Source organism: Leucoraja erinacea, chromosome 19, assembly GCF_028641065.1.
Source record: "Leucoraja erinacea ecotype New England chromosome 19, Leri_hhj_1, whole genome shotgun sequence".
Classification (NCBI taxonomy): Eukaryota; Metazoa; Chordata; class Chondrichthyes; order Rajiformes; family Rajidae; genus Leucoraja; species Leucoraja erinaceus.
The window spans coordinates 26,138,420-26,156,558 of record NC_073395.1 but is presented as its reverse complement, the minus strand read 5'-3'; the positions used below and the strand labels follow the sequence as shown (position 1 = coordinate 26,156,558).

Below are 18,139 nucleotides of genomic sequence, written 5' to 3'. Positions count from 1 at the left end.
AATAGATTGGCAGATCACCCTGATTAGTTTCTTCCTTTTTTTTTCTTCTTTCCTATCTCAGATAGCACGACTACTTCAACCTCCGCCTCCTTCCGCCACAAGTTTTACTCTGTTTGGTTCATAGCTGAACTTTGACAAAAAGAGCGAAAAGTTGAGTTTTTGAGTCACAAAACGTAACTGGTTAATGAGTGTTCAGCCAAATGAAAATCCTTGGCACTCACACTCAATCACACAGCAATTTGATCCTGCTGCTTTTCCCTTTGAGAACCCCCCCCCCCAAACCATGACCCCCCCCCCCCCCCAGTTTAGGGGTAATATGAGGGGGAACAACACCAGAGACCAAAGAGATCAAACAGAACCACAGGCTGGGTGGCAAGAAGCAGTCGACAACAAATAGCAGGAAAGAGCAGAGTAAAAAGAGGCCCCGATCTTCTGGTAACAATAGAATATCCAATTACAAAGATCCTTTAAGTCCCTTAATAAAGAAGCTGCAAAGGTAAAGGGGTAATTCATACATGAAAGGAAGCAAGTCTATTTTTGACCAGTCTTTTCTGAGATATTCATGTGTAGCGCAGTGGTGTACGATCTTCCTGTGACCACGTGGGTTTTCTCCGGGTGCTCCGGTTTTTTCCCACACTCCAAAGATGTACAGGTTTCTAGACAAATTGGCTTGGTAAAAATTGTAAATTGTACCTTGTGTGTAGGATAGTGTTAGTGTGCAGAGATCGCTGGTCGGCAAGACAAAGTCACTTTCTCCAAAACTAAATCAGTATCTGCAAAATGAGGGACTCACCTGTGCATCTATTAGGTCCAATCTCACATGTTCAGTTCTCAATGATAATTTTTGTTGATAAACTTCACACAAGCCTTCAAGAATTCTCTCTCTCCGTCTGAAGTGATGAACCAGTACTGCTGCCTTGGTTCTCTCTACTGAAGGTATTTGTTTATTGCCAAGAGCAGCTGTCCATACTCTCACATGTTTACTGATATAGCAAGGGCAACATGAGATTTGATAGTTATGCATATTGCTTGCCACGCCAACTCAAGTGTTAAGAGTGTTCTTGGATGAGAGTGTTGGATATAAATAGGAGGATTTTCTTTTAATCGTAGCTGGGAATGCTAATTCCAATATTTGGCAGCAGAATGAATGGGAATATTCTGAAACTCTTAATTTCTTGCCACCCCTAACCAACACAAGGTTGAGAAGGCTGCATCCTCAAAAAAACAAGGGGCCAGTAGCAGAACATAGCGAGAAAACCTATGGCCAAAAATCCACAATTTCAACATTTGGTTTATTCATCGCATATGCAACTGCACAGTGAAATTCTTTTTGCGTATATTACACATGCTGCCGCCACTATTTTTGGTACCATTACTCAAAGTTCAAAGTGAGGTTGGCCTACAAAGTGCGTTGGCACTCGATGTACTGGCACTGTACACGTCTCAGGAAAGGATTGTATAATAGGAGACCTCATGGATGCCATTATTATGACCATCTTCAAGGAAGGAGTCAAATATAACTATGTAGAGGTTCTCCCTGTTCTCTGCCACAGGGACATTATCGTCAAGTACCCCTCAGCTGTCTCCTCCTACTGGCCAAGGAGTTCTTCGTAGAACGCAGGGGTATGGACGTGTTATTCTAGAGGCACAATGACTCAATCTTCACTGAACGGCAATAGCAAGAACAATTATGGGGGCAGAAGTAGCAGCTACATAGGACCTCCATGGCATTATAAACAACCCTCCTCAAATCCTTCTCCTTCATGCACTTGCATCATAATGGGATGCAATGCATGATAGCAACCAATACAGGATCTATCTCAGTGAAGACTGGTGCGCAACAAAGTTGTGCCATTGTCCCAACAATTTTGTTATTTATTCTCATTACAATGTTGCATGTCACGTTCAACAAACCTCTTGTGGGAATGGAGCTTATCTTCACAACTATCGTTAAATTGATGAATCCACGATGACTTCACTCTGGATCCAAGGTCATTCACGCATCAGTAGTAGAGTTATAGCATGCTCCAGTTATGCAAGCTTGAAGACTGAGTGCTAAGATCTTATGAACACATTCACTGAGGCATACGAGAGGATGGGTCATAAACTCAACAGCTGCTAAAGAAAGGTCCTCTACTAACTTACTCCTGCTGTTACAAAACTGTCTCCCAACAATAACATTTTATAGCAAGATCTTGGAAATGTGGACCACTTCCCAAGTATCAGGGGTGACTTCTTTGTGATGGCTGATATCAACGATTAAATTAATCTTATCTTTGAACACACCAACACGCCCTTTAATCAATTAAGAAAAAGGACACTTCAAGATCAGGACTTTAGACCTGTCAGAGAACTGATGGACTACAAGGCAGCAGAGATCTCCGTCCTCCCAGATACTTCTGAGATCTGTACAGCACCTCATATTCCACAGGTTCTCCGAACACACTTTTCTCCTGCCACACCTACCACCCATTTCCTTTGCCTAATCCTTCCATTCATCTCTCACCACTACACACTATGAGTCCCTCATTTCTCTTTTAACACACACTCCCCCCCCCCCCCCCCCCCCCCCCCCCCTTCCACCCCCTTCCACCCAAATCACTCCCTCTGGTTTTACATTTCACTCTTCCTCTTTCTTCCTCATCGAACATCCTTGTGTCTCCTTTATCACTTCCAGCCTATCTCAACCCATCTGCTAATCACCCTTCCTCATCTGTCTCCTCCTATCACTTGAGGGGCTTTGCCTCACTCCTTCCTCTCTTCTCAGCTTCGTCCCCTCTACTCCATCAGATTGAAGAAGGGTTGTCTGTCCATTTCTTGCCACAGATGCTGCCTGACCCATTGAGTCTCTCCAGCACTTTGTGTCATCTGTAGAACATGAATTTATGATGCGTGATCGAGCGTGTAGAGGGAAAATAGCCAGTATATAGAAGCATGAGGAAGGGATGAGACACGGGTTGGCAAGTGTCATGTGGGGGGGGGGGGGGGGGGGGGGGGAGAAAAAAGGGCTATGATGGGTGGATGGAATCAGGTGGAGGAGAAGGAAGGGGAGAAATATAGACTGGCAGGTGATAGGTAGAATCAGATAAGGGAGCATTGATGGGCAGATGGAACCTGATGAGGAAGGGATAGGAAATGTGAACCAAGTGAGAAAAAACCTAGGTAGAGATAGGTAGAGGCAGATGAACCAGTTGGAAAAAAGTAGTGGGCCTTGGAAATGAGAGGGGCAGGGGAGTAAAGGGTGAACAAAGGGAGATAGTGCCTGAACGGACTGGTGGGAGTGGGAAAGGTACATGGACAGGTACATGGATTGGAAAGGTTCAGACGATTATAGGCCACATGTGGGCAGGTGGGACTATGTAGATGAGGCATCTTGGTTGGCATGGGCAAGTTGAGCCAAAGGACCTGTATAACTCTAGGAAAGGAAAATCAGAGGAATGGGTTACTTGATATTGTAAAATTTAATCTTCATACCATTGAGCCACCCAAATGGAAAATGAGGTGCTTTTCTTCAAGTTTGCACTTGGCCTCACCATGCAATGTATAATGTGGGAATGGGAAGAGGAGTTGAAGTGACCTGCAAATGGAAACTCATTACGACCATCGTGGACAGAGTGCAGGTGCTCTGCAAAACGAGACAGATCTATGCTTGGGGATAGAGCCTTTTCTGTTGCTGCCCCGGCACTCTGGAACACCTTGCCGCTGCAGATCAGACAGGCCGCTTCACTGTCCATCTTTAAATCCTCCCTAAAAACTCACTTTTATTCACTGGCTTTCGACACTGGCTGAGACATTGTTCCTGTATTAGTGCTTTTAATGTCTTTTAATTTTTACTGTTTTTATAGTCCTGTCGTCTTAATGGTTTTAGTAGTTTGTAATAACTTTTTGTTGACTTCCCATGTACAGCACTTTGTGGTAACTGATGTTGTCTAAAAGCGCTTTATAAATAAAGTTATTATTATTATTATTAATATTGGTCTCATCAGGGGATGCTGGAGGAACACCAAACCTTTTTGTAGATGATCAGTGAAAGATAGATTGCTGGAGTAAGACCGTGGTTCTGGCAGCATGTCTGGTGAACATGAATAGGTGGTATTTCAGGTTGGGACTCTTCTTCAGACCACTTCAGTTTGTAGATGGTATTCATTGCAGGCATTATGTGCTTGCAGTGAAGGGAATAAATGTGACTGCCAGAGGATGGGCTGATTTGTGATGGAAGGTCGCAAGCTTCTTGATTATTGTGGGGCCTGTAGTCATTTACAGTCATAGAGTCTTACAATGTGGATTTAGTGAATGTAGACTGAACTCCCCTCTCCCCGCCGCACCCCTCCCCTCCCGCACCACTGCCCCCCCCCCCCCCCCCCCCCCCCGCACCTCTCCTCCTACCCTTCTCCCCTCCCCCCGCCATTCTTCCCTTACCCCCTATTCCTCACTTCTCCCCGCTCCACTCTCTTCTCCCCCTCTCCACTCCCCCCCCACCCCTCACATCCCCTTCTCCATCCCCCCTTCTCTGATGCCCCCATTTGTGGACCCAGTCTGTGACAGCTAGATCCCACTAATAGTACTGCACAAAGGCCACATCTTCTGTTTTAGTAACATTGACTATGGAATAACTGCAGACATTGGGAACAACACCCCCCACCCCCCCCCCCCCCCCCCCCCCCCCCTCCTTCTCCACCCCCTCGCCTGGCTTCAAAATGGGCGGTGGGTATTTAGACTCAGTGGTCGGAGCAGGCAGGTGGCACTGGTACATTGACAACATTGCCTGTACCCAGTTGAAAAGCCCACTGCCTCTGGGGGTTTGGAGAGAACATTGGAAGAGAGATCTGCCCTCTGGGACAACTCGTGGCCAACAGTTTAGTTCCCATGAGGTGCAGGCAGAACATTGGGGGTTCGTGTCCAACCCCTGGGGCCCCTGTGTCATATTTCAGAGATACAGTGCCCTTCGACCCACCAAGTCCGCACCGACCAGCAATCCCCACACACTTACACTATCCCACACACGCTAGGGACAATTTAGAACTTACACCAAACCCATCAACCTACAAACCTGTGTGCCTTTGGAGTGCGGGAGGAAACCCTACCCTAGCCCTAACCCTAACCCTAGCCCTAGCCCCAGCCTTGAACCTGACCGGACGTCACCTGCAGGACAGCTTACTTCATTGTGTATGTCGTACAACTACGAACGTCAGTCACCGACCCATCCCATAATACTACTTAATTCTAAACTTCCACAACTTTTCTTGACACCCTCACTTGTCTGACAACAAAGTTAAATCGCTACAGACACTTTTAAACGCAATGAAAATCTTCAGATAGTATTATTTTGGCTTAGCTTTTTGTTACATGCAACACAATTATGTCATTACTTTAAACTGGCTCAGTCCTTTGAGCAGATAGCCAAGGAAACAAAGCATCAATCAACAATAAGACACTTTACCAGTTTGCCAAATTCCATTCTTTCCAATTACCTTCCTCTTGTGTCCAAACATTCTGCTAGTAAACCGACTATTCATTTGTGCAGTGCACAAATACATTTTATCTCCATATTTACTCATTAAGTTGCATTTGACATTATGCAAGCCAGCCTCTCCCAGATTTTCTGCCTCCATTAATATAATTTTAATGTTGTTCTATGGATAAAGGGTAAAACACAAATATATCCTCACCAGTAGCGTGTTGTGGCCGCAGTGTCTACCATTTAAAAAGGGCACTGTTGTTATTACCAAAACATCATGACCTGCAGGTTCCCTTCCAAGTCACTCTGTCCAATCTTTATATTGTGGTTCCTTCATCATCAATGAGATTAAATCCTTGAAACCTACACACAAAAAAACTATTTGCAGAAAGATCCCTATCCGAAACATCCATATTCTCCAGAGATAGCACTCCACAAAGTGCTGGAGTAACTCAGCAGGTCAGGCAGCATCCCTGGAGGAAAAGGAAGGGCGATGTTTCAGATTGGAACCCTTCTTCATGCCCGGAGAGCAGTAGGAATCAGGAGATGCTGCCTGGCCTACGACACAAAATGCTGGAGAAGCTCAGCGAGACAGGCAGCATCTCTGGAAAAATAGATTACTTTTTGGGTCGAGACTCTTCTTCAGGCTGAGAGTGAATGCTGCCTGACCTGCTGATCTACTCCAGTACTTTGTATCATTTTTTTGGTACACCGCACGCATATGCAGTTCCTTGCGTCTACAACAAATCTATTGGAATGACTTTCCAACAATAATTGCTGCACTTGCTTGAGATGCCCATATTTTATTCAAAAAATATCAAAACTGGAAAATGCTTTGTATCTGAAATATTTCCTTCAAACCTGGCAAATATTTACCTCTCAATCAACATAACAGATGAAGTGCATGTTATTATACTGTTGTTAATATAGGAAGAGGGACCAGCCAGTTTCCTATTACAATATGAACCATGCTTTAATAGTTCAATAGCACCTCATTAGCTGTTGCAGCACTGTGGCAGGTTTTGACGTCAGAGAAGGAAAGTTATCTCTTAAAACAGGAAAACAATCTGTCATTTTCTTTACAATTTACACCGAGAAGCAGAGTAGGAAATTCCTTTCTACATAAAAGGTCACAATTCGTATGAGACTACTTTGGAGAGGAAGAGCAAAGACAATCAAGGTAACTCCCGCGTGTCAAGGCATCTGAATAGGCTATTCAATAATAAATCTTCCTGAGGGGGTCTGCTTGTAAAAACATTTCCTAAACCACATGTAGTAACCAACATTTGTGAATAACTACAGCACATTTTGCAAAATAATTACCGCAGTTAAAATGGGAACTGTTTGTAAAACTAGATAATCAAACTTTAAAACAAGATGATTTAGATTTACTGAAATCCTTGACTGAATTTGAAAGAGCATTACCGCTTTTCCAAAGTTTACATGGTAAACTCTATAATGAGCCTACTAAAATTAGAAAGAGCAAAACAATTGATAAATGGTGTTCACACATTCATTGTTGGAATCACTGCTCCCATCTGAATCAAAGCAATTTGATATTGGCTAATCGTATACTTCAAGGCCAGGAGATCACCTCAAAGTGGCACAATATAAGATCCTGACTAGTGGGTGCATGTTTACAGTTTTGGATGTTCTCCTTATGACCGTGTAGGTCTTCTCCGGGTGCACCGATTTTTTTCCCACATTCCAAACACGTGCAGGTTTAAAAGTTAATTAGCTTCTGTGAAAATTGTCACCTAGTGGGTGTAGGATAGTATTAATGTGCGGGGATCGCTGGTCGGCCGAAGGGCCTGTTTCCACACTGTATCTCAAAACTAAATTGTTAGTGTTGCTAACTTGCAGCTCCAAAGACCTGGGTTTGATCCTGACCTCCGATGCTATATGTGTGAAATTTGTATAATTTCCCTATTACGGCATGGCGTCCTCCTCCTTCACAGAAGAGTACTGCTTTACAATGCCAGAGACCCAGTATGATCCTGACTACGGGTGCTATCTGTCCAGGAGTTTGTACATTCTCCCCGTGGGTTTTTTCTTCCCACGCTCCAAAGACGTGCAGGTTTGCAGATTAATTGGCTTCTGTAAATTGTCCCTAGTGTGAAGAATAGCACTAGTCTATAGGTGATCGTTGATAGGCACAGACCTGGTGGGCCAAATGGCCTGTTTCCACACTGTAATCCTGACTAAATGTTGGGTGATAGGATAATTGGCTGCTGTTAAATTACTCCTTGTGGCAGGAGTACCAGGAAAGAGTTTGTGAGGATACAGTTAGGTGGATCAGCACAGACATGGTGGGTCAAACGAATGAATGAATAAACTGGTGGCAAGAAAAGGCCAGGATCAGCCAGGATTGGCTACATATGGCCTCAGGCAGGGTGGTGCCTGGTAACCCCATTGTTGGCTTGGGAAAATATGATCTCAAGAGGGATACAATGTGGAGAACTGTGGAATTAATAACATAACTAGGGTGGAGGATTGGTGTGTGTGTGAGGGTGTGTGTGTGTGTGTGTGTGTGTGTGTGTGTGTGTGTGTGTGTGTGTGTGTGTGTGTGTGTGTGTGTGTGTGTGTGTGTGTGTGTGTGTGTGTGTGTGTGGGGGGTGTGGGTGGGGGTGTGGGTGTGTGTGTGGGGGGGGGGGGGTGGTGGTGTATGTGGTGGGGGTGTGTGTGTGTGTGTGTGTGTGTGTGTGTGTGTGGGTGTGTGGTGTGTGTGTGTGTGTGTGTGTGTGTGTGTGTGTGTGTGTGTGTGTGTGTGTGTGTGTGTGTGTGTGTGTGTGTGTGTGATGCTGGGCCATTTCATGGGGCCTTGGGTCATAGATTCCTGCTGAACATTTTCAAAAGGGTACCCAGGAGTCATCCAGAATTCATCCTTGGGACTTCCTTACCTCAAGATGGCGGAAACAGTGTAGTCCTGATGCAGGGTTTCGACACAAAATGTTGGCAGTTCCTTTCCCTCACCACTGAGGCGGCTCGACCCGCTTAGTTCCTCCAGCTGATACCTGTTCTCTGGCGCATACAGCTCACCATAAGGTTCAGGCAGATACTGGTTTTGTTTTTGCGTCCGATGTCCTTGCCATGGAATGGGTTGTGTCTAACATCGGTGGGGAAATCAAATCCTTGTCCCCTCAGCCTGTGTTAAAACCAGGGTATAACTGTTTTAGGGTTCGATTTATTTATAATGTGAAACATTCAATCAGTCAGTCAATTTTAGTCAGTCTTGCAAAAATAGGCGCATTAAAAGCCAGAACCATTATCCCAGATGGATTACTTACTCAGTTCTCAAAGGCAGATAACATTTTTTGTTAAAAATCAGAATTTTACACCGTGTTTTTTTAAAAACATCATCTATAGTGATCACATCTTTGACTTATACTGTGCCAATATTAAGCAACGTGGACATGACAGAAGGGTACTTGCCCCTGATTTTCATATTCCCTAGCCTGCAATTCCAACCAGGTTCATAATGTAGAAATCACAGAGCATCAGATTCATGCATTGCACTGAATTTTTGTACCTAAAAAACATTTAAATATTACATTTAAATTTTAATATCTTAATTGCAGACCCAAAATTCTTTGCAAGAATTTGAACATAAAACGACTGCAATTCATGTTAACGAAATGTCATGAAAGTAAATGATTGTGCAAAAAGTGAAAAGATTGAGAACAATTCAGGTAAACGTACACATTGGTCATGCAATGCTTTGAGTCAGTGCCTGAAAGGAATTCAAGACATCTTTTCAGAGAGTGGTAAATTCACATCTGAAAATGTTTAACCATAGGTATTGGCTGTAGATTGTTAAAGAAGGAGAAGCCAGTACGTAAAGAATGCAAAGAGTGCAATGGTTTCAAATCTGTGGTGACATAGGGCAGGGAGAATGCAAGTGTTAAGAGGACAAATCTTGAAGCTGGAAGAGCAGCAGAATTTTTAGTGAGATGGAGATGGTGGAATGTGTAGTACAGGTGCACAACCTTTTATCCGGTGTTCCAGAAACCGAAAAGCTCCGAAAACCGGCCATTTTTTCCAGATGTCGTCTGCGCACCAAAGCTCGCGTTTGGCGCCAAACTTGACCCAAAACGACCCACGATCAACCCAGGTCTGTACTACTGTAGCGGCTGCCTCCTCCCTGGAGACCGGGAGACGCTTAAACATCTGTAAATCATTGCTTAAATGTTAGTCAGTTAGTTTGGAGGGCTTTTATGTGAAGGGGGGTGAAGGGGTAAACTTTAATTCTTAGTCCCCTACCTGGTCGGAGAGGCGGGGAGCGGTCAATGCCTTACCGGGTCGCCGTGCAGTAAGCTCCGCAGCGCTGTGGCCGGTGGGGCCGCGGGCGGCGCCAGTTGTAGCTCCGACCCCGGCAACTCTACCCCTGGCTGCGAGGCGCTCCAAATCCAGCGCGGCCCGCGGCCGGACGTCCCAGCTCCGCAAATGTCGGGAGTCGGCAGCGTCGCAGCGCTGGGAAACCAGCGGGGAGCGGGCAATGCCTTACCGGGTCGCCGTGCGGCAAGCTCCGGAGCGCTGTGGCCGCCGACACACAACATCGCGGAGCGTCGCTGGATTTAGAGCCGCGCAGCCAGGGGTAGAGTTGCCGGGGTTGGAGCTCCAACCGGCGCCGCCCGCGGCCGGACGGAGCCCCCAACTCCGCGGCTCCAAATCCAGCGACGCTCCGCGATGTTGTCTGTCGGCGGCCACAGCGTTCCGGAGCTTGCCGCACGGCGACCCGGTAAGGCATTGCCCGCTCCCCGCTGGTATCCCAGCGCTGCGACGCCGCCGACTCCCGACATTCCCGGAGCTGGGACGTCCGACCGCGGGCGGCGCTGGATTTGGAGCGCCTCGCAGCCAGGGGTAGAGTTGCCGGGGTCGGAGCTCCAACCGGCGCCGCCCGCGGCCGGACGGAGCCCCCAGCTCCGCGAGGTTGGGAGTCGCCGACCAGGTAGGGGACTAAGAATTAAAGTTTCCCCCTTCACCCCGACTCCACCACCACCACATAAAATCCCTCCAAACTAACTGACTAACATTTATGCAGTGAGTCTCCTGGTCACCCGGGAGGAGGCAGCAGCTCCAGACTTTTCAAGCCGCCCGTGCTACCTACCTAATCTACGCTAAAAATCTTCCATTCTGAAATCCGAAAATGTCCGAAATCCGACAAGTGTCTGGTCCCAAGGCTTTCGGATAAAAGGTTGTGCACCTGTATTAGAAGCCATTGGGACAGCAGTTACATAATCCCGGCTCTAGGTGATCATTGGGAGCGTTTAGCAGTGTATGATGGAAGAGCAGATACCAATATGGAGCTGTGCACTGAAGATACTTAAATATTCAATAACATTCTAAACAAATCCGTTTAAATCCTGTATTGTACTAAAACAGTATTGATTATACACAGACACTTCCAGGATAGCTGGTCCAAATAAAGCACACATTAGAGAGCAGGTAAGAGCGGATTGTATTATTTACACACATTTCGTTCCCACTGGTCAACTGAAATCAATGGAACCGAATGTGAATGTGTGAACATAACCAGTTGTCAATATTTATGCATGTTTTTAGCACTAATATCAGAGATGATTCCCCCCCGAGGTCTTCTTTTAATTCACTGTTAATTTTAAACTCTTACATAAACTTTCCTTTGCAAGTTGGCAGAATCTTATTGAGCTACAGTATCAGCGACTTTCTAATGTATTATTCAAGAAACCACACAATATTTCAAACCCGCACTACTTTAACCATAAAATTCTCGTTACTCGTGGGGGGATTCGGAAATTAACTGTGTGAAAGCTGAGAGTATTGTGGTATTGATGCATTTGACAGGTGGATATTTCTGGCGATAACTAATCCAGCATCATTCAGGAAGAACTACAACACCTCATGATAACTACCACCCAGGGCATTGCTTCCTGTTAGTCATTTGCTGCGATGAGTATCAAGAGCGAAGTATAATAGGCAATCAAGGTATAGCAGTCATTGAGTGCGGGATTTAATCGTGTTAACAAGCAGTGTCAACACTGTGCAAAATATCAGAATGAGAAAACGAGGGCACTATTCAAAATTCTAAGGATGTCCGAAATTATTTTGAAAGTGGAACTACTTCCTATTATATGAGCAAATATGACAAATCATTTTCACACAGTCAGCTATGACCACAGCATTATATAACCAATTGAATTTGTTATTGACTGGAAAAAAATATTAGCCAGGAAAGACCAAGACAATTCCTGGTCTTGTAGGCATTGTGCTGTGGGACATTTTATATCCACCCATAGAGACAGACGGAATTTCCCCCACCCTTCCTGAAGTCATCTGTTGCCAGCCCTGTTTTGTTCTGGCCTTCTCCATCTCTCAGTCTGAGGAAGGGTTTCAGACCCAAATGTCACATTCCTTTCCTCCAGAGATGCTGCCTGACCCACTGAGTTAAAGCCCTGTCCCACGGTACAAGTTCATCCCAAGAGCTCTCCCGAGTTAAAAAAAAATCAAACTCGTGGTAAGCACGGAGAATGAACGTAGCGGGTACGTCGGAGCTCGGGACATCTCTTAGCGCTAACGGCAGGTACTCGGGAAGACTCGAGAAGATTTTTCAACATGATGAAAAATGCCCACGAGAGCCCCGAGTACCGACGAGTGGCCATTACCATAAATCTTCGAGTTTGAATCAGGGCAAACTCGGGAGAACTCTTGGAATGAACTCTCACCGTGGGATAGGGGTTTAACTCCAGCATTTTGTGTCTGTCTTCAGAATGTGATGTCTCATCTTAATGAGTGCCTCGGCAACAAGACAGCACTTTCCCACCAATGGAGTGATGTGCTAGTTATGTGCTCAGATTCCAGTGTCGGGGGAAAAGGTACTGGCAGAAGTGGAAACCAATTGCTACTTACATTTTTCACATCTTGAGTTAAATGATGGAACTATAATCTAGATCAATTTAGAATCTGCTTGCCAGGAGAAAAGATGCATTAGGGAAAGGAAGGGGAACACTGTACTGTTGGTAACAGATTTGAATTTACTCTGGTAAATGCCCAGTGGATATCAACCCATTGGTGATAACCAATGAGTCAACAAGAAGAGTGGGAAGAGTTTTAATGAGATGAATAAAAATGACAGTTATGGTGTGTACAGTCTGATCAGCACATTGTGAGGATGGGATAGCATTAGAGTGTATGCAGAGATTTACAAAAGTGTTTGCGAAGGAACTGCAGATGCTCATTTACACAGAAGATAGACAAAAAATTCTGGAGTAACTCAGCAGGTCAGGCAGCATCTCTGGATAAAAGGAATAGGTGACGTTTTGGGTCGAGACTCTTCACCAGACTGAGCATCATGGAGGGGGAAACTAAAGATATGGAAGGTACAGAGCAAAGCAGAGCCTGCATCGATGACTCAAGAAAGGTGGTGCCCACAATGGTCCATTGTTGGCTGGGGAAGAGGTGATGATGAAAGGATACACATGGTGAAATTATCAAGACTAGGTTGGGGGAAGGATGGAGGGAGAGGGAATGCAAGGGTTACTTGATGTTAGAGAAATCAATATTCATGCCACTGGGTTGTAAGCTGCCCAAGTGAAATATGCGTGTGGCCTCACTCTGACAGTGGAGGACGCCCAGGAAGGAAAGGTCAGTATGGGAGTGGGAAGGGGAGTTAAATTGTTTGGCAACTAGGAGATCACGTCGACCCTGATGGACTGAGCGTAGCTGTTGTCAGGTTTAGCAAATTATGAGGAGACACTAACTGGGCTGGAATGTATTTCTTTGGATCAAAGGTATACAAAAAAATGGAGGTATATATAATTATGAGAGCCACATCAGTATGACCAGGAAAGACTTATACCCTTAGCGGAGATGTCAATAACTGATGCACATGGTTTGAAGATACAAGGAAGTGCAGATGCTAGAAAGAAATGCTGGAAGAACTCAGCAGGTCAGGCAACATCTGTGGAGGGAATGGATGGATGATGTTTTGGGTTGTGACCCTATTTCTGACATGGCCATGGATAGAAGTCAATGGAACAAAGCAAGAAGAATTGTGGAAAGGTCGGTGGGAAAGGTCAGTATTACTCACTGCTTGAAAGGATGATAGAGGAAGAAATTCTCACTACATTTTAAAAAAGGCAGAAGTGCAACAAGCCCTGCAACTGAATGGCCATGAGCTGGGAAGTGGGAGAAGTTTAGTTTAGTTTACAGATATAGTGTGGAAACTTGGCACACCAAGTCCAGGCTGACCAGTGATCACTCATATACTAGATATATTGCACCCACTCAGGACAATTTGCAGAAGCTAATCAATCTACTAACCTTCAGTCTTTGGGATGGAGCCAGAGCACCTGGAGAAAACCCATGGAGTCACAGGGCAAATGTACAAGCTTTGTACAGATAGCACCCATGGTCAGGATCAAACCCGGGTCTCAGATGCTATAAAGCACCAAATCTACTTCTTCTTCTTGCGTATGGCGTGCACTGCCTAAAGTTGTAGCACAACTTGTTCTATTTGATCTTATTTGATTGTGCACGCCAGGTTGATTGCACTCGTTGAAACAGGGCGGACCACGTGAAGGTTGCAATCTCTCACCCCAACAAATCTACTGACGTGCCAGCCTTAGATCATTTGTGTTTTGATTACGATGGACTCAGTGGACTCCCGTGCAGAAAATCTATTTAAATATATGAACTTTATTGATTGTGATATGTTCATGACATGGATGCAACTGGTATGATCAGTCAACTTGCCAAGGACATGAACGTTGGTGGGATCAGGGATATTTAAGGAGGTTACCCAAGGATAAACAAGGATATTGAGCAGCTGGTAAATTGAACAGAGCAGCGTCAGGTGGAATTTAATCCAGACATGCGAGATAATGCAGTTTACAGACAGGCCATACATAGTAAAAGGCAAGGATCTTAGGAGTGTTGGTGTATAGAGAAGTCTTGGGGTGCAAGTTCATAGTTCCCTGAAAATCAGCATCTAGGTGTATGGGGTAGAAAAGAAGACATTTGACATGCATTTCCTACATAGAACAAGACGTTGAGTTTAAGGGCTGGGACATCATGTTGCATCTATACAAAACAAAGCATTGAGTACAAGTGTCAGAAAGTCATGATGCAGCCTCATAAGACTTTAGTTAGGCCTTATTTGGTGTATTGGGTACAGTTCTCATTGCCCCATTACAGGAAGGATGCAAGGCTTTGAAAAGGGTGCAGAGGAGGTTTAACAGAATGATGCCCGGATTAGCTATAGGGAGAGATTGGATAGACAGATAATTTCCCCCAGAATGCAGAGTGGAGACCTAACAGAAATATATTAAAGTATGAGTGGTATAGATAAGGTAGAAAGTCACAACCTTTTTTTCTCAGTATGGAAATATCAAATACCAGAGGGCATAGCTTTAAGGTGAGAGGGGTGTATGGGGTTTAAAGGAGAGGGGCAAGTGTTTTGAATTTAATTGAATACTTTATTGTCCCAGTGAAATTCTTTGCTTGCACACCCAAAGTATGCAAATAGTCACCCTTAAAGGACATTGACAAAGTTGCTAATAACACCCCGCACCAGGTCCCCCTTTGTTCTTGAGTGTCTGAAATGCACTGCCAGGTGCGGTGGTGGAAGAAGATACGATGGCGGCCTTTTGGACATGGATATGCAGGAAATGGAGGGATATGGATTATGGCAGATAAGAGTTGGTCTTGGCATCATGTTTGACACAGATATTGTGGGCCCATGGGACTGTCCTTGGGTTGTACTGTTCTTTGGTTGGTTGTCCTTAGGTTGTACTGTTCTATGCTCTTTGGTTCTGCCATATTTGGAGAATTAGGCACAGTTCTGGGTGCAACGCTATAGGAAGGATGTGGTGGCATTAGCAAGAGAGCAGAAGAGATTTACCAAGTTGTTACCTGGAATACCCATCTTCAGACTGAAGGTGACATGGAGATGCATTAGCAGAAAAAAGTAGGAAACACTCACTCAGCAGGTCAGGCAGCATCTACGGAGAGAAAAACAGAGCTAATGTCTCAGGCCTGAGATCTATATTTTGACCAAAGGGCTTTGGGTTTGAAATATTAGTTCTATTTCTCTTATGTTGAATGTTCGCACCATTTTCTATGTTTAATTCTCATTAGCAGCAATTGCAATTTTCTTTTGTATTTTTATTTTCTTTGAAAATATATTAGGGCAGGCAAAAGAAGTATGATCAAGCAGACAGGAGGAACTGCAAATGTTGGAATTGTGAGCAGAACACGAAGAGCTGGAGGAACGCAACGAGTCAGGCAGTGTCTATGGAGGAAATGGACAAGGACCCTACTTCAGTCCGATCAGAAGGTGTTGGTTTTAAGGAACAAAGCAAGATGGAGAGGCCTGCGGAGGATAGACACAAAAGGCTGGAGTAACTCAGCAGGACAGGCAGCATCTCTGAATAGAAGGAATGGGTGATGTTTTGGGTCAAGACCCTTCTTCAGATTGAGTCAGGGGAGAGGGAGATGTGGAGATAAAGAAGTGTAAGGTGTGAAAACAAGAAAAGGAGATGGAGATCAAAGAATATGGAGAATAGATCATTGTTCGGTAGGAGAAGGTAACAACATAGCAAACAGTAATAAAATGTAATCGAGGACAGCCGGTTTCCAGAGAACTAGGAGGGGGGATGGAGAGAGAGGTAGAGCAAGGATCACGAAGTTAACGAAGTTAATATTCATACCACTGGGGTGTAAGCTGGGAACAGGCGGACATTAAGCCTGACAATTGGTAAGAATGCTGCGGGTTACACGAGAGGATGGAGAGAACAGAACTGGAATAGCCAGAGAAGACTGGAGAAGGGCTTGGCGTTGGTGGCGAAGGAGAGGGATTTAAATCCTGCATGAAGACTTTGCGTGTTGCTTATCCGGGTGGGAGTGGGGTTCAGTCAACACATGTTGATCGTTTAATCCTTTCCATCTGGGCTTTGCAGGCAGTCCCTTTGTTTTTAATGAGGCAGAAGCCCGTAACCTTCTTTGGACCCCGAGGGCTGAGACATCCGTCGAGAGGAGGGTTTCCTGTTCGCCTCTCTCCCCTACCCCTGAGTTAGAATGACAATAGTACCCGGTCCAGCGACCAGTTCTGCTACCAGGAAGGTACACAAGGATGCTAGTTGCTGGGCGGCATCGACAAATATTAATCGTGGGGGGGTAAAATCAGTCTGCAGTGTTTCTGGAGCCGGATACAGTGGATTAATACTGGTGCGATATGCCACATTAGTAGCCCACGCCTTCAGCAGGCAACCCTTGCACTTTGTCTCAAAGCCACAATAGAACCGCTCACGATACAATGAACAGTTCTCGTTCTGGGTAGAAGACACCGGGTAATTTGTTTAAGTAAAAGCAACGCCCCGTCATCATGTGCAATAATAACGATAACAGTAACAATGCCGAAACATTCCTCACAAATTAAACTGTTCTGGCCGAAATTAATGCAAAAAAAAGGGTTTCTTCAGATGCCGGGGAAGAAAGCAACACAATCCAGGGGCATTTCACACATGGAGAAGGATGTGTTGGAAGTGAAATGAAGCTCCTCGATTGTCCCAAGATGATTTCCCCATTATCACCGGCTTTTAAATACAACGCCAATGTAATATTGACTCAATGATTCTCCCTTTGCCAACGCACACATTTATAAGTTCAGCATGACTTTAACCAGTTATGTTTCCTGATTTTGCAATTGTTTACGAACATCCACTTGTACTCTTTACATAAAAGACAAAACTGCTTATTTTCTTAACAGCAACGGACCCAGAAATAAAAACAAGCCACAATAACTTCCCGCGTAAACACACAACTCAGTTTGAAACCATATAAACTGCGTTACAATACATTGGAGAATAAGACAATATGGATGTTTTTTAAATTGATAAACAGTTTAACAAAAAATTAAACCCACCTTGGAAATGCAATGTGAACCAAGTAAGAAAAACGGGAGCAACGGAGAATTGTAATTTCAGAGATATTTAACAGCAGATAGTGGAAATTTCCACCATGTGAACTCAGCATGCAAACAGTTTCAGGTTTCATGAATGACGGAACACGCCCTGTACTCGGGGATCCACCAATCGAAGCAAACTCTTTCAAGGCAGACCCTTCACAGAGACCCAGGCACACTTCCAATACGACCTGAACTAGTGTGACATTCTTAAAGGAGTTCGGTGCCCCCGAGTTCTGGCAAGTCATCCCGGCTCTGTTGGAAGATGCAACTCATTGCTTTGTAAAGAAATAATAATACAGAGAAATGCGGATACAAGGAATCCAGTCAGAAGAAGGGTCCCGTAAGATAGACACAAAGCGCTGGAGTCACTCAGCGTGTCGGGCAGCATCTCTGGAGAAAGGGAACAGGTGACGTTTCGAGTCGGAACCCTTCTTCAGACCTGAGTTTTATTTTATGCCTATCTTAAACCAGAATATCCTACATTGAAGAAGAAGGATCCCGACCATGTTCTCCAGATGTGCCCGCCCATGTTCTATCCATGTTCTCCAGATGTGCCCATGTTCTATCCATGTTCCCCAGATGTGCCCATATTCTATCCATGTTCCCCAGATGTGCCCATATTCTATCCATGTCCTCCAGATGTGCCCATGTTCTACAGATGTGCCCATGTTCTATCCATGTTCTCCAGATGTGCCCATATTCTATCCATGTTCTCCAGATGTGCCCAGGTTCTACAGATG

General features: G+C 44.9%; 1 protein-coding gene across 3 annotated transcripts in view; it reads right to left on the bottom strand.

Annotated features, from left to right (window-relative positions):
• Window positions 1–17,494, bottom strand: part of LOC129706403 (sodium-coupled neutral amino acid transporter 4-like) — an 88,733-nt gene extending 71,239 nt beyond the window's left edge. Inside the window, exons 1-2 of one of the 3 annotated variants that reach the window (XM_055650689.1) lie at window positions 17,358–17,494; window positions 8,359–8,603 (exon numbers count right to left, since the gene is read on the bottom strand). The gene's annotated coding sequence lies outside the window, so the exon portion shown is untranslated. Of the gene's footprint in view, window positions 1–793; window positions 2,371–8,358; window positions 8,604–17,357 lie in introns of those variants that run through there. The other 2 variants (XM_055650692.1, XM_055650691.1) reach the window with 2 other exon arrangements.
• Between the last annotated feature and the right edge of the window lie 645 nt (window positions 17,495–18,139).